We start from the raw sequence: 13,472 nt of genomic DNA on the forward strand, positions 1-13,472 counted from the left end.
TGCATCATGCTTGGCCTGAGTGTCTTCAAGTGTGTGTATAGATTCATGTAGCCATCATCAGTCAGGATACAGAATAGCTCCATCATCCCCCAAATTCCTTTGTATTTGAATTGCCTCCCACCTTCTAACCCTTGGCAACTACCTTGTTAGGTGGAATGTAGAGCCTGCGTGCAGGCCTGACAGCCGAGACTCCTATGTGTGGAGAAGCCGGCCTGCCAGAGAGGACCTGGGCAGCTCCCTGCTGGCTGCTGGATCTTTTGGCGTTCAGCAGTCTCAGCCCAGGCACCAGGTTTGTGAGTGGCAGATGCTCAGAGAGCCCTGGCCCCAGCTGAAGAGTCAACTGTAGCCTGTTTTCCCAGTGGAAGCCTCAGGTTTACTGGAGCAGAACAGACTCTCTTCACTGCCTGTTCAGCATTCCTGGGCAGAAGAAGGTATCTTGGACTTAAAAAGGAAAACGACCAAGGCGAGAGAATCATGAGTTTGTGGCCAGTATGGGCTACATAGTGAGATTCTGTCTCTAAGTGAGTAAATAAATAAATGCCACCAAGAATGAAGTGGTTAAAAAAAGAAGGAGATAATTTATTCCACACTAGTGGATGCAGCAGACCCTTCCTTGCGGGCCCCGTAGAGCCCACTGTGGTTGCTCCCTTCTCCCTCCCACAGGTGCGTCTCAGTTTCTCCGTGGCTTCCATTTGTGTTGTCAGTTTCTGTTACCATAATAAAACACTGGAGATCATCAGCTTAAAAAGAGGAAGGGGCTGGAGATTTAGCTCAGTAGTGCCCTGCCTCGAAGGCTCAAGGTCCCAAGTTTGATTCCCGGTACCAAAAGAAATAAAACAGAGGAAGGTTAATTTTGGCTCATAGCTTGGAGTTTTCCATCCATGCTCACTTGGCCCCTTCGCTTTTGGTCCTGAGGGAAGCAGTACATCATGGTGGGAGAGGAAGTTGCTCATCTCACAGTGGCCAGGAAGCAAGAGAGAGTGGAAGAGGCCTGCATCCCACACCCTGCTTCCAGGGCAGGTCCCCAGTGGCCTTAAGTCTTTTTCGAGGGCCCAGCTCTGGAAGGGCCCCACCACTGTCCCACAGGCAGGCTGAGGGCCAAGCCTTTCACGTGTGCCTATTCCTGTGACCGTTGTCCTGAAGCCTCGGGGACATTCAGGGTGTAAACTGTAGCTGCACTGTCCACAGATGGCAGCTTCGCCCTCGCTGTGGTGCAGCATCTCTCCTGCAGTGTCCTGTTCAAGACAGGCACACTCCACCCAGGCTTGAGAGGAGGCAAGCAGATTCTGAGGTGTTGGAGCTGCTGAAATACCCTAGGAACAGCTAAAGGTAATTTTCCTCTGACCTGGATGACCAGGTTCCTGAACATTGATTCCAAGAAAAAAAATGTAAATGATACAATCTAAATGTAAATGACAGTGTCAGCACCAGTTTTGGATTGGTGTTGTTTTCCCTCCCTGTGAAGTGTTTCAGAAAGGGTGGGCTAGGTGCTCCTAGAAGTCTTTAGGATAACTGAAGTAGCATTTGGATGAAATTTGCTCTTTTTAGACGAGAGGGCTAGGGGGATGGAACCCAAGCCCTCACAAATGCAACACCTGCCCTACCACCAAGCTACACATTCAGCCCCTATATGAGAGCTTTATTTTAAATCTTAACTATTTATTTTACTTAAATATATGAAAAATATAATCAGGTTAAGCAGATACCACTGCCTAAGATGAGAGTGAATTTATTTAGGAAAAACATAGGAAGTGAATTTAAACAAACGTATTAAGTAAGTGATGTTTTTGGTTTTTTTTGTTTGTTTGTTTGTTTGTTTGGTACAGGGATCCGGGATCCTTGTGCTTGCGAGGCAGGCAGCAGAACCACTGAGCTAAATCCCTGGCCCTTAAGTAAGTGATTTTGGGTAAAGATCACAGCAAGTGATTTCTTGGCAGCAAGTGCAGGCTGCAGTTCAAACTGCTTTTCCACTTGGCCCTTAGATCCAGCAGGTCCTGCTCTTCATAGTGGCTTTGGCAAATGCTGGTAATGGATGAAGCCCTGGTGAGTGCCAGTAGGAGAATCGGCTTGGGCCACCAGCTACCTCATGGTGCAGATGACTGTCCTGCCAATACCATGGGTCTCCCAGTCATGAGCTTCAAGTGGCCGTGGATGTGGTGCACGTCCTCTTCCTCACTGAGCCATGGGATGGGGGATGTATGGCAGCAGTTTGGTACCATGGGAAAATGGCATCGATTTTTCATTTGTTTGGTTTTTGAGACAGGGTCTCGCTGTGTAGCCTGGGTTGGCCTTGAACTCACAGCAATCCTCTTGCCTCAGCCTCCCAAGTGCTGGGATTCCAGGCGTGTGCCACGACATCCAGCCAAGGAAATGGCATGTGAGCTGTGTGAACAGGCAGTTCAGACTCCCTCCACAGCTCTCACTTCATTGCCTCTCTTCCTTTTGTCCTAGGATCTCACACAACATTGCGTGAGGAGGAAAACATTCATGCCTGGCTTACAGATGGTTCTGCACAGTATGCTGGCATCAACAGAAAGTGGACAGCTGTAGCCCTAGAGCTCCACTCCAGAGTGGCTCTGGACAGTGGTAGAAGAAATCTCCCTGGTGGGCCAAATGCTGAGAGGCACATTTGTTTGTCCGTTTCGTCTGAACTAGAGATGGCCAGGAGCAGGGAGCTGTATGGACTCATAGGCAAGTGTCTTTCTGAAGGGAAAGATGTTTGATTCAATATGAACACTCACTGTGTTAGGTTTGCTACTGAAACAAAATACCTCTGATAATGAGTTTGAAAAGAGAGGACAATTATTCTGGTCCACAAATTTAGAGGTTTGGTTCCCTGTTGCTGCTGGGGCTTTTGCAAGGCAGCACATCATGGTGGGAGTGGGTGGCCAAGGAAGCCCTCACCTCATAGCTGGGGACAGGAGGGAGAAACAGGAGACGCACGCCCCATGGTCCCTGTCAAGGGTACACCTGGCGAGCTGAGCCCTCTCGCTAGATCCCACCTCCTGAAGGTTCTGCTACTTCTCCAGAGTGTTGAGGGCTGGGGGCCAAGCCTTCAACACACAGCGCCTTGGGAGCACTTAGGTACCCAAGGCACAGCACTACCCAGAGGGCATCACTGTCCAGGAGGTTCTTGACTACTGGGCAAATAAAGCCTCACCCATGGAGGCCAGTTGTCTCCTTCCCCACCGCCCCAGGGCCTGCTCCACCAGCCTACGAATCAGGGTGGCCACGGAGGCAAGGACAGAGCTACGCATCCGCTTCACAGCCCCGATGTTCCCGCATGGCGGTCTCCTCGCATCTGCTACCCGCCTGCTCTCCCAACTGCAGACACCAGTGTTGAGCGCCCACTGTTGCCCCATGGGGAATCCAGCCAGCCCAGGGGCAAGTTGATTACAGAGTCCTTTCTGGATCAGGCACATACTTTGGGCATGGAGTTGCCTCCCTGTTAGCAGCACCATGCATGGACCTACGGAACGTCTTACTCACGTCTTTATTCCACACAACACAGGCTCTGATCAAGGGATGCTGCACATCAGAAGAGTGGTCATGGCCTGGCGCCCATGGAATTAGCTGCTTTCATCACACACCGTGTTGCCCAGAAGCACCTCACCTGACGGAAAGTTGAGGCGGCCACTGATGGTACCTGTTCAGAGTCAGCATTTGCAGAATGGGTCTCTTACAGCAGAGGCCAGACTTTGAATCAAGACTATTATATGGCACTGTTTTGTCCTTAGCCCCCATAGTATGTGAGCCTGGGGATTACCAGCCACCTGGGAGGTTAAAGCAGGAAGATGATAAAGTCCACCCCCACTGGGGCAAATGAGTTTCAGAACTGTAAAAAGTGCTGGAAATGCATCTCACCATCCCTGGGTTCAACCCCTAGTACTGGAAAAAGAGATAGGAATAACTTTGCTGACTGAATCTCATGTAATTCCTGCCTGGTGGCCCCAGTTTCTGTATTGGTCAAGGTTCAGCCAGGAGACAGAAACTGCACTCATTCTTGTAATAGGAAAAATTTAACAAAAGGAACAGCTAAGTAGAACTGAGTAAAAACGGGCTTGAAGGTATCACAAAGGGAGCAGTGTGGGAAGCATCTCTCACCCCTGGGACTAGGAGAATTAGAAGCCTGAAGGCACAGCACCGGGAGGAGAGGTCCTGAAGCCAAACCGACCTGCACCAAGGGAGCGCTGCTCAGCCAGTCCTGGGGCCCTGAGCCTGGAAGAGGGAACCTGGGGTCTGCAGCCCAGTCTCCTGCAGAGGGGCCGCCGGGACACTTCACTCTGCATCACCGCTGGGGCGGAAGGAAGTGCATGAGGAGGAGGAAAGGGAAACTGTGAACTGGATTTGGCCGCTGTTACCAGAACAAACCACAGCACAACACTGCTGCCACTGGGTTGCAGACTCAGGAGTACTGCTCCGAGGACAGGAAGCGAGTCGAGGCCGGAGTCCCTTTCCAGGAGCCCGGGAGGAGCCTCTGGGAAGCAGGGCTTTGGTCCTGGCAGTGAGAAGAGGAGTTGGCCCACAGCGACTCAGCTTGCAGACTGAGAGTCGGCCCTAGAATCCGGGGTGGAGGGCTCTGCTTGCTAGGCCTTGCTAGGCCCGACACTTGTCTGCATCCACAAAACCCAACAAGTATTCCAGACACATTTCAAGCATCTGTCTAGTCTCCTACCCCAACTGAAGTCAAGACCTGTGTGCTCCCGGCTGCTCTGAGGCGAGGCCATCACCTCCCTGCTTGGCGCTTTGGTTTCCGAATGTGGAAGAGGGAAAGCAGTGCTTCCTTTTCGGGGTGACTCTCTGGGGGCGAAGCAGTGCAGTGGTGGCACAAGTGGGGAGGTGCTCAAACACATCTGCTCTCCCTCAGCATGAAGCAGATCCCCCTTTAACTGTCCGCTGTTTTCAGTATTAAGTTCCAGGGTCCCTGGAAACCTTTTAGACTATGGCATTATTTTTTTATTCCCAAGAGGGGGCACTAGAAGCCCCCTGTACCCTGACTTCCAACCTAGCAGAGGAGAAGGGAGGGAGGCTCTGGGGAGACCCAGGTGGAGCCTCAATGAAGTCCCTGGAGTGGGAGACAGGCCTCTCTCCTTGGGTGCTTAGGTGCTGCTTTCTTTTTTTTGGTACTGGGGATCAAACTCGGGTCCTTGCAATTGTGAGGCAGGCAGTGGAACCACTGAGCTGAATCCCCAGCCCCAGGTGCTGCTTTCTCAGAGAACTATTTCTCTGTATTGCTGAGAGCCTTTTTATTTACTTATTTTGAGACAGAGTCTCACTCTATGGTCCAGGATGGCCTGGCCTTGAACTCTTGATCCTCCTGCCTCAGCCTCCCAAGTGCTGAGATTGCAGGCCTATGGCACCAGGCCCAGCTTTTTGAGAACATTCAATCTGCTTTCTCTGGCATCCACTGTCAAGGTTCCTTTCTGGGACATGGGGGGAAATGTGTCAGGTTATGAAATGGTCCTGTTAAAACTTCTGGACAGCTAGGGAGAGTGGTGTGCACTGGAGTCTCAAGAACTTGAGGGCTGAGGCAGGAGGATCAGCTGAGCCCGGGATTTGAGACCAACCTGGGCAACTCAGTGAAACCCTAGGTCACAATCAAACAGACAACAGACACCTTTCAGGCAGGAGCTTGGTGGGGCAGAGAGCCCGTGCAATGCTGTCCTGGTGTAGAATCTGCCCTTACAACTCCCTCTGAAGTCCTGAAACGTGTTTGGCTGGAGAGAGAAGCTGAATAGGACATGTAAGAACCCCTTGAGAACTGGGCCACGGTTACCATGGTTACCAGTGTGGTGTATCTTTCCAAACATTTCCTATGTATACACACAGTCGATGTATATAGAAAATATGCAACGTAAACATCTGCTATTTATGGTTTAAATCTAAAATGTCCCCCCAAAGTCTCATGTGTGTGGAAAGTGTTGTAGTTACTTTTCTCATTGCTGAGACAAAATACCCAACAGTCAGTTAAAGGAGGAGAGGTTTGTTTGGCTTACAATTTGTGGAGGTTTCGGCCCATAGTTGACTGGCTCCAAGGTGGGGACATCACAGAGAAGAAACAGTCCATGGCAGGGTAGGCAGAGGGAGCCGCAGCTGCAAGCCTGCCTTTCCCTTTATCCCAACAGGCTACCAACCTTTTGGGTGGTGCCATCCACACCCACGTGGGGATTCTGTCTTCAGTACATCCTTGCAGCCACACTCAGAACTATGTTAATTCCAATCAGTGCACTAATTTAGTACCACACCTCTTTAACCCCAGTGTCACACACCCTACATCCAGCCACCTCTGAAACCCCCCACCTATGAGTGCATGAGGCTTTGGGAGGACATCTAGATATAAGGCACAAAAGAAAGTGACTGGATCATGGGGTGCTGTATTCATCAGTGGATTCATCCATTAATGAGTTCTTTAGCCAGATGTGGTCAGGAGGTGGGGCCTGCTTGGAGGTGTGTCCTAGGGGCATGGCCTGGAAGTAGTGTACATGTGATCAGGCCCAACCAGGTCCTGAAGGTACAAGTAAGTTACATGAAGAAGTGGCATATATGCCCACTGTACTGCTGCTATACTGCCATCTGTCCCCCAGCACACATGTGAGGCTCCACAGGTGTGCCCTTATGATCAGTTGATAGAGGAAGACTAAAGCCCAGTTTACAGATGGTTCTGCATGTTATGCAGGCACCACCTGAAAGTGGACAGCTGCAGTCTTTTTCCAGGACATTCCTGAAGGGAAATCTTCATAGTGGGCTGAATTAGGAAGTGCACCTGTTTGTACATTTTGCTTGGAAGAAAAAAATGACCAGATGTGCAACTATATACCCATTCCTGGGCAGTAGCCAATGGTCTGGCTGGATGGTGAGGGACTTGAAAGGAACCTGACTGGAAAATTAATGACAAAGACATTTGGGGAAGAGGCCTGTGGATAGACTTCTCCATATGGGCAAAGGATGTGAACATATTTGTGTCCTGTGTAAATGCTCACCAAAAGGTTACCTCAGCAGAAGAAAGCTTTAATAATGAAGTGGATAGGACAACCTGCTCTGTGGATAGCAGTCAATCTCTTTCCTCAGCCATCACTGTCATTGCTTGATGGACTTATGAACAAAGTGGCCATAGTGGCAGGGATGGAGGCTTTGTGTGGGCTCAGCAACAGGACTCTCCCTCACCAAGGCTGACCTGGCCACAGCCACTGCTGAATACCCAGTCTGCCAGCAGCAGAGACCAACACTGAGTCCTTGATGTGACACCATTCCCTGGAGTGTGCCCTGTTGGAGGGTGGATTTTATTGGACCACTTCTATCATGGAAAAGCAGCACTTTGTCCTTTCTGGAATAGACACTTATTCTGGGTATAGATTTTTTTTCCCTGTATGTAACACTTCTGCCAAAACTACCATCCATGGACTTGCAGAACGCCTCATCTGTCATCATGCTGTTGCACACAGCATTGCTTTTGGAGCACACTTCATGGCCAGAGAAGCACAGCAGTGGGCTCTTGCTCATGGTCATACCATGTTCTCCACCATCCAGAAGAAGCTGGATTAATGGAACCTGGAATGGCCTTTTGAAGATCCATTATAGCCAGCTAGGCGGCAATAGCTAGGTGGCTGGCAATAGCTAGGCAGTAGGTGGCTGGTCTTGCTTTGAATCAGCATCCAATACACTATAGTTTCTTCCGTAGCCAGGATTCATGGGTTCAAGAATCAAGTGGAAGTGGGAATAGTACCACTCACCATTACCCCTAGTGAACCACTAGAAAAATGTTTGCTTCTTGTTTCTACACCTTATCCTCTGCTGCCCTGGGAATCTTAGTTCCAGAGGAAGAAGGCTTCTCTCAGGAGCCATAAGGATACCATTGAACTGAAAGCTAAGACTCCGACCCCCCCCCCCCCGCCGGGGTATTTTGGGCTCCACCTGGCTGAGTGAACCACAATGTAGTGAACCACAAAGGAGTCACAATGTAGGCCAGGGTGGCCAATCCAGACTACCAAGGGGAAATTGGACTATTCCTGCACAATGGAGGTTAGGAAGAATATATTTGGGATGCAAGAAATCCTGTAAGGTGCCTCCCGTTATTACCATGTCCTGTTAAGGTCAATGGGGAACTACAACAACCCAATCCAGGCAGGATGACAAATGGCCCAGAACCTTCAGGAATGAAGGTATGGATCACCCCACCCAGGAAAGAGCCAAGACCTGCTTAGGTGCTTGCTGAAGGCCAAGAGAATACAGAATGGGTAGGAGAGTTATAAATACCAGCTATGACTGGTGTTATGGCTGTGTCTAGATGTCCTCCCACCCAAAGTCTCACGTGGTCATAGTTGGGGCTTTTCAGAGGTGGCTGGATCTAGGGTGTGTGATGCTGGAATTAAATATGTGATACTGGGAGTAAGGGTGTGTGATCATTAAATTAGTCTGCTGATTGGTTTGGCATAGTTCTGGGTGTGGATAATGGGAAAGCCCACCCTCGGTGTGGGTGGGACCACCCAAAGGGCAGGTAGCCTGGAAGGTTTAAAAGGGAGAGAAAAGTTGCTTCTGCTGCTTCTCTACTTCGCTGTTTTGCTGCCTTCTGCCTGCCCTGCCACACCATGAACTATTTCTCCTCTGCCTGCCACCCTGCCGTGGAGCCAGCCAAATATGGACTTAAATCTCTACAAACTGGGAGCCAAATAAACCTGTCCTCCTGTCTCAGCAGTGATAAAAGTACATAACAAAAGCAGTAACCAGTTCCAGAAATAAGGATTGTAATTGTTATAAGTATTTATTTCCTATTTTGTTAATATACTTGTGTATATACACTTTCTTTTCTTTCATTGCAACATAACTTAATATTGACTTAATATTGGTACCTAAGTATTGTTAAATCTACATTATAATATTGAAGTTATAGGGCTGGGGATTTAGCTCAGTGGTTCCTCTGCCTGCCTTGAAAGCAGAAGGTCCTGAGTTTGATCCCCAGTACCCCCCCACCAAAAACCAACCCCCCCCAAAAATACTGAAGTTATAGAATGTCAGGAAAAGAGTAAGCATCACTCAGAAAAAACTGATTTCTCTGAGGAAGAAATTAGTGCATTTGTTTGTATACAGGATAGTGGTATAGTAATTATGAACTTGCTCTTTATTTGGAGATTAAGTATGGTTTAAGAGGTGTTTCGTTGTTGGGTTGACAGGAGTGGATTGTGACTGTTAATTGTGTTAACTTGGATGGACCAAGAAGCCCCTAGCACATGTGCAAAGCACAGTTCTGGAGTGTCTGAGGACAACTGATGAGGCTGGCAAACTGAGGGGGAAGCCCCACCCCAAATGGAGGTAGCACCAATAATTAGGCTTATAACCCCGAGAGAGTGAAAGGGAAAGAAGGAAGTGCCTCTATTTCATAAGAGCTCCAGTCTCTGGCACTGCCTTTGAACATTTGTCTCTAGTTTCTTCAGCCTTCCAGTGCAGACATGAGCCACAACTCTAGAGTGAGCTTCCAGATTTCAGATGTCTCATGTGTTTGGAAGGTAACTGGACCGTAAGGGTGCTGTACCCATCATGAATTCAGTCACTGATTGCGGTAGTAGCTGAATGGGTGTTAGGATGCGGGTCACTGGGGCCGTGACCTGGCAGGGTGTGTTCTTGTCCCCAGCTCCTCCCTTCTCTGTGCCTACTGGCCTCCATGCTGTGAGCAGCTTTCCTCTTTGCAACGTCCTTTCCCCATACTGTGCCTTAGAGCCCGCTGACCATGGGTGAAACCCACTGAAACTGAGCCAAAGTCAACCTCTCCCCCTTTAAATTGTGAGGGTCAGGTATCTGCACATGTGTCTCGATTCTTCTTTTTTCCCTTCCCTCCCTTCGACCCCTCTTCCCCTTCTTATATACAAAGCTTTGTCTCTATGTTTTCCTTCTATTTCCTTTTTTTGTCCTTTCTTGCCCTTCCTCCAGCTCCCTCCCTTGTTCCCCTTCTCATTTGAATGTTTTCTTCCCATTTCCCAATTTCTATTATACATTTTAGTCGTTATTTCCACTTTTGGTTTCTCACACCAGAGAAACAATGCAGTATTTAAATATGTGTGTCCAATTTTTTTCACTTAAGAGTATAGATACCCCCCAATGTAAAGACCCAATCCAAAACTGGGCATCTGAAATGAATGGACAATTCTCAGATGAAGAAGTAGAAACAGCAAATAAATATATGAAAAATGTTCAACATCACTGGTCATTCAAGAGATGCAAATTAAAACAAGGCTGAGATCCCACTTTACTCCAGAAAGAATAACTGTTATCAAGAAATCAACCAATAGCAAATGCTGGCCGGGATGTGGGGAAAGGAACCCTGCTCCACTGCTGGTGGGAGTGCAGACTGGTGTGACCACTGTGCAGACCAGTGGGAGATTGCTCAAAAAACTAAAACCAGAGGTTCCATTTGACCCAGCTATTTCCTTTCTTGGTATCTTCCCTAAAGAATTAAAAGCATCACACCACAGTGATAATATGCAGACCTATGTTTATGGCAGGACAGTTTGTAATAGCTACCTCTTGGAAACTGCCCAAGTGCCCCTCGACTTGGCAGAGTACTACTCTGCCATAAAGGATAAGCTTGAGACATTTCTAGTTAAATGGATGCACCTTGAGACCATACTCATACTAAGTGAAATAAATTGGACACATGTGTTCAGACACTGCATTGTTTCTCTGGTGTGAGAAACTGAAAGTGGAAATAAGGACCAAAAATGTATAATAGAAATTGGGAAATGGGGAGAAAATGTCCAAATGACAAGGGGAACAAGGGGTGGGGAGGGAAAGGAAGGAAGGGACAAAAAAAAGAATAGAAGGAAAAAATGGAAACAAAGCTTCTGTAAAGAAGGAGGGGAAGAGGAGTTGAAGGGAGGGAGGGAATGGTTAAAAAAGAACCAAGACCCATCATGGACAGGTATGGATTCTCATTATGTGTATCTAAAATGTACCAATAAATGTTTTGCTTGTAGAAAAAAGAAAGAAAAAAAGAGAACAGCTTAAACTACATAATGAGACACTGTCCAAAAAAAACAAAAACAAACAAAAAAACCTATGACAACAAAAAACCCAAAAAGGTATGGGGATGTAGCTCAGTGCAAAGGCTCTGGGTTCAATCCCATTCAATCCCTAGTTAAACAAAAATCCTAGGGCCAGAGATTTAGCTCAGTGCCACTGCTCCTGCCCCAAAAGCACAAGGTCCTGAGTTCTATCCCTGGCATGGGGGTGGGAAGGGGAAGAATCCGGGCAGAGCAATGACCTGTCTGTAATCCCAGCTACTTCAGAGGCTGAGGTAGGAGCATCAGTTGAACCCAGGAGTTTGGAGCCAGCCTGTGCAAGGTAGGTGGGAGCTGGTACCATGCCAACCCAGGAACCAATGAAAGATTAATGCAGTTACCATGTTTCTTACATTACCTTTAATGTGGAACAGATCTTGTGGGTCAGATGGGACACATGCATTGAATTCCAGCATTCAGGGAGGTTGAGGCACAAGGACTGCAAATTTGTTGTTTTTGAGACAAGGTCTCACCATGTAGTTCAGGCTGGCCTCAAACTCTCAGCAATCCTCCTGCCTCAGCCTCCTGAACACTGAGATTACAGGCACGCCCCATCACACCTGGCAGGGTGTGATGAAAGTTTCAGTTCTGCTTGGGCAACTCAAAATTTAAAAGAAAAAGATAAAAAGGCCCGGGAATGTAGTCCAGTGTGAAGCCCCTGGGTTTAATCCCTAGTACCAAAAAAAAAAAAGTTCTAGAAGTGTGTTTTGTTTCTGAGCTGGAGCTCTGACCAATTGTTTTGTAGACTGTCTTACACTTTGGATTCATCTGCTTTCCTCAGGTTAAATATTTGGCTGATACTGTGTCCCTGGTATGTCACTGTCTCAGTCTGAACATCTGATGAAAGCCCCAATGGAATTCACTCTAGTCTTGTCACCAAAACTATAATTAGGATTACCAGTTACCTCTATTTGTGAATTCCAGTAATTGATTCTCATCAGTAGTGAGGCAGATGAGTGTGTCAAAGCTCACTAGGGAAGTGGGCATGACCTGTTAATTATAAAACCCCAGGATACACGCATGTAAGTTCCCAAAGCCCTGCATGTGGCCTTCTCTCGAGAACTCTGAGGACTTTTGGGTAGGACAGCCTAGACCTAAGGTCAGCCCGAGGTCTGGGAGATACAAAAAGCATAGTGGACGTGGAACTTTGGCTGCTGTGTTCTCTCACTGTAGCCTGCTTTCTCCTGTAGTGCGTACTTCATTTTTCCTATCTTTTTTTGGGGGGGGGCCGGGGGGATTGGTACTGGGGATCGAACTTGGGACCTTGTGCTTGCAAGGCAGGTGCTGGAACCACTAAGCTAAATCCCTGGCTCTTTTCCTATCTTTAATAAATGTAAAACTTTATTCCCATTTGCACTGGCCTTGACCAGTTCTTTGTTCAGGGCAGAAAGAACTTCGAAACTACCTCTAGGAGACTTGAGCATCCCAAACTTGGTAGACAGTAGCACTTCACATGGTACTTCCTTTCTTCCACCAGTGCCGACTTCTGCATCACCACCCACCTCTGCTTCCTCTCTCTGCCCACTCCTGTGTGCGCTGGACCTTACCCCATTCCTGCCCAGTGCCGGTCCTGGACCCTCCTAATTTCTATCTAAACCTTGGTGAATTCCTGTAGCTTCTTGGCTTTAAGATTTTATGTTTGAGCTGGGCATAGTGGCGCACACCTGTGACCTCTGCACTCAGGTTTAGGCAAGAGGATCACCAGGAGTTCGAGGCCAGCCTGCACTACATGGTGATACCCTGTCTCAAAACAAACAAGAAGATTATATGTTTGCTACTGATGACTTCTCAATTTAGCGCAAACCTCTCCTAAACTCCAGGAGCCTAACAGTCTACTGGAAGTCTCTACTACAAAGTCTAATCAGCAGCTTGATCTGAACATGTCCCAGCTGAGCTTCTCTGCTTTCCCTATTGCAAGCTAAAGCAACTTCATTCTTGCAGCTGGTTGGCCCCAGACCCTGGCACCGTTAACCCTTTTCTCAGGCCCACACCTGTTAGGTCCTAGCTGTCCCATCTTTAAAAAATATCCAGAACTGGGCTGGGGATTTAGCTCAGTGGCACTCCGCCTGCCTCACAAGCTCAACATTGTGAGTTTGATCCCTGGGACCAAAAAAAAAAAAAAAATATCCAGAATATTTAAGAAGTGTTATGGACATGTACCAACTCCCATGAATAATCATTATGTGCTTCAAACTAAAAAAAAAAAAATCCCCAGAATGCCCCTTCACACACCCAACTACCCAAGTCCAAGGCACTCAGCTGGGTTGCGTGCAGGCAGCTGCCCCTGCTTGTTTTCTTCTTGCTTTGGCTTCATGCTCTACCTTCACTGCCCAGCCGGCTGTGTCCTCCTGCTCTGCTCACACAGGCTCCTCACTCACCGACCCTGCAGGACCCAGAAGGCTGAGCTCGCTCCCCTGGCACTTC

General features: G+C 48.1%; 1 long non-coding RNA gene across 1 annotated transcript; it reads right to left on the reverse strand.

Annotated features, from left to right (window-relative positions):
* Positions 1-563: 563 nt before the first annotated feature.
* LOC147823213 (uncharacterized) lies at positions 564-8,966 on the reverse strand. Its single transcript, XR_015444295.1, has 2 exons — positions 3,490-8,966; positions 564-2,703 (listed from the first exon to the last, which is right to left on the reverse strand). It is a non-coding gene; the product is annotated as an uncharacterized LOC147823213 (long non-coding RNA).
* Positions 8,967-13,472: the final 4,506 nt, after the last annotated feature.

The sequence above is a fragment of the Heterocephalus glaber genome, unplaced genomic scaffold (assembly GCF_053883595.1).
Source record: "Heterocephalus glaber isolate CG9 unplaced genomic scaffold, H.glaber_assembly_v1.0 deba00001600, whole genome shotgun sequence".
Lineage (NCBI taxonomy): Eukaryota > Metazoa > Chordata > Mammalia > Rodentia > Bathyergidae > Heterocephalus > Heterocephalus glaber.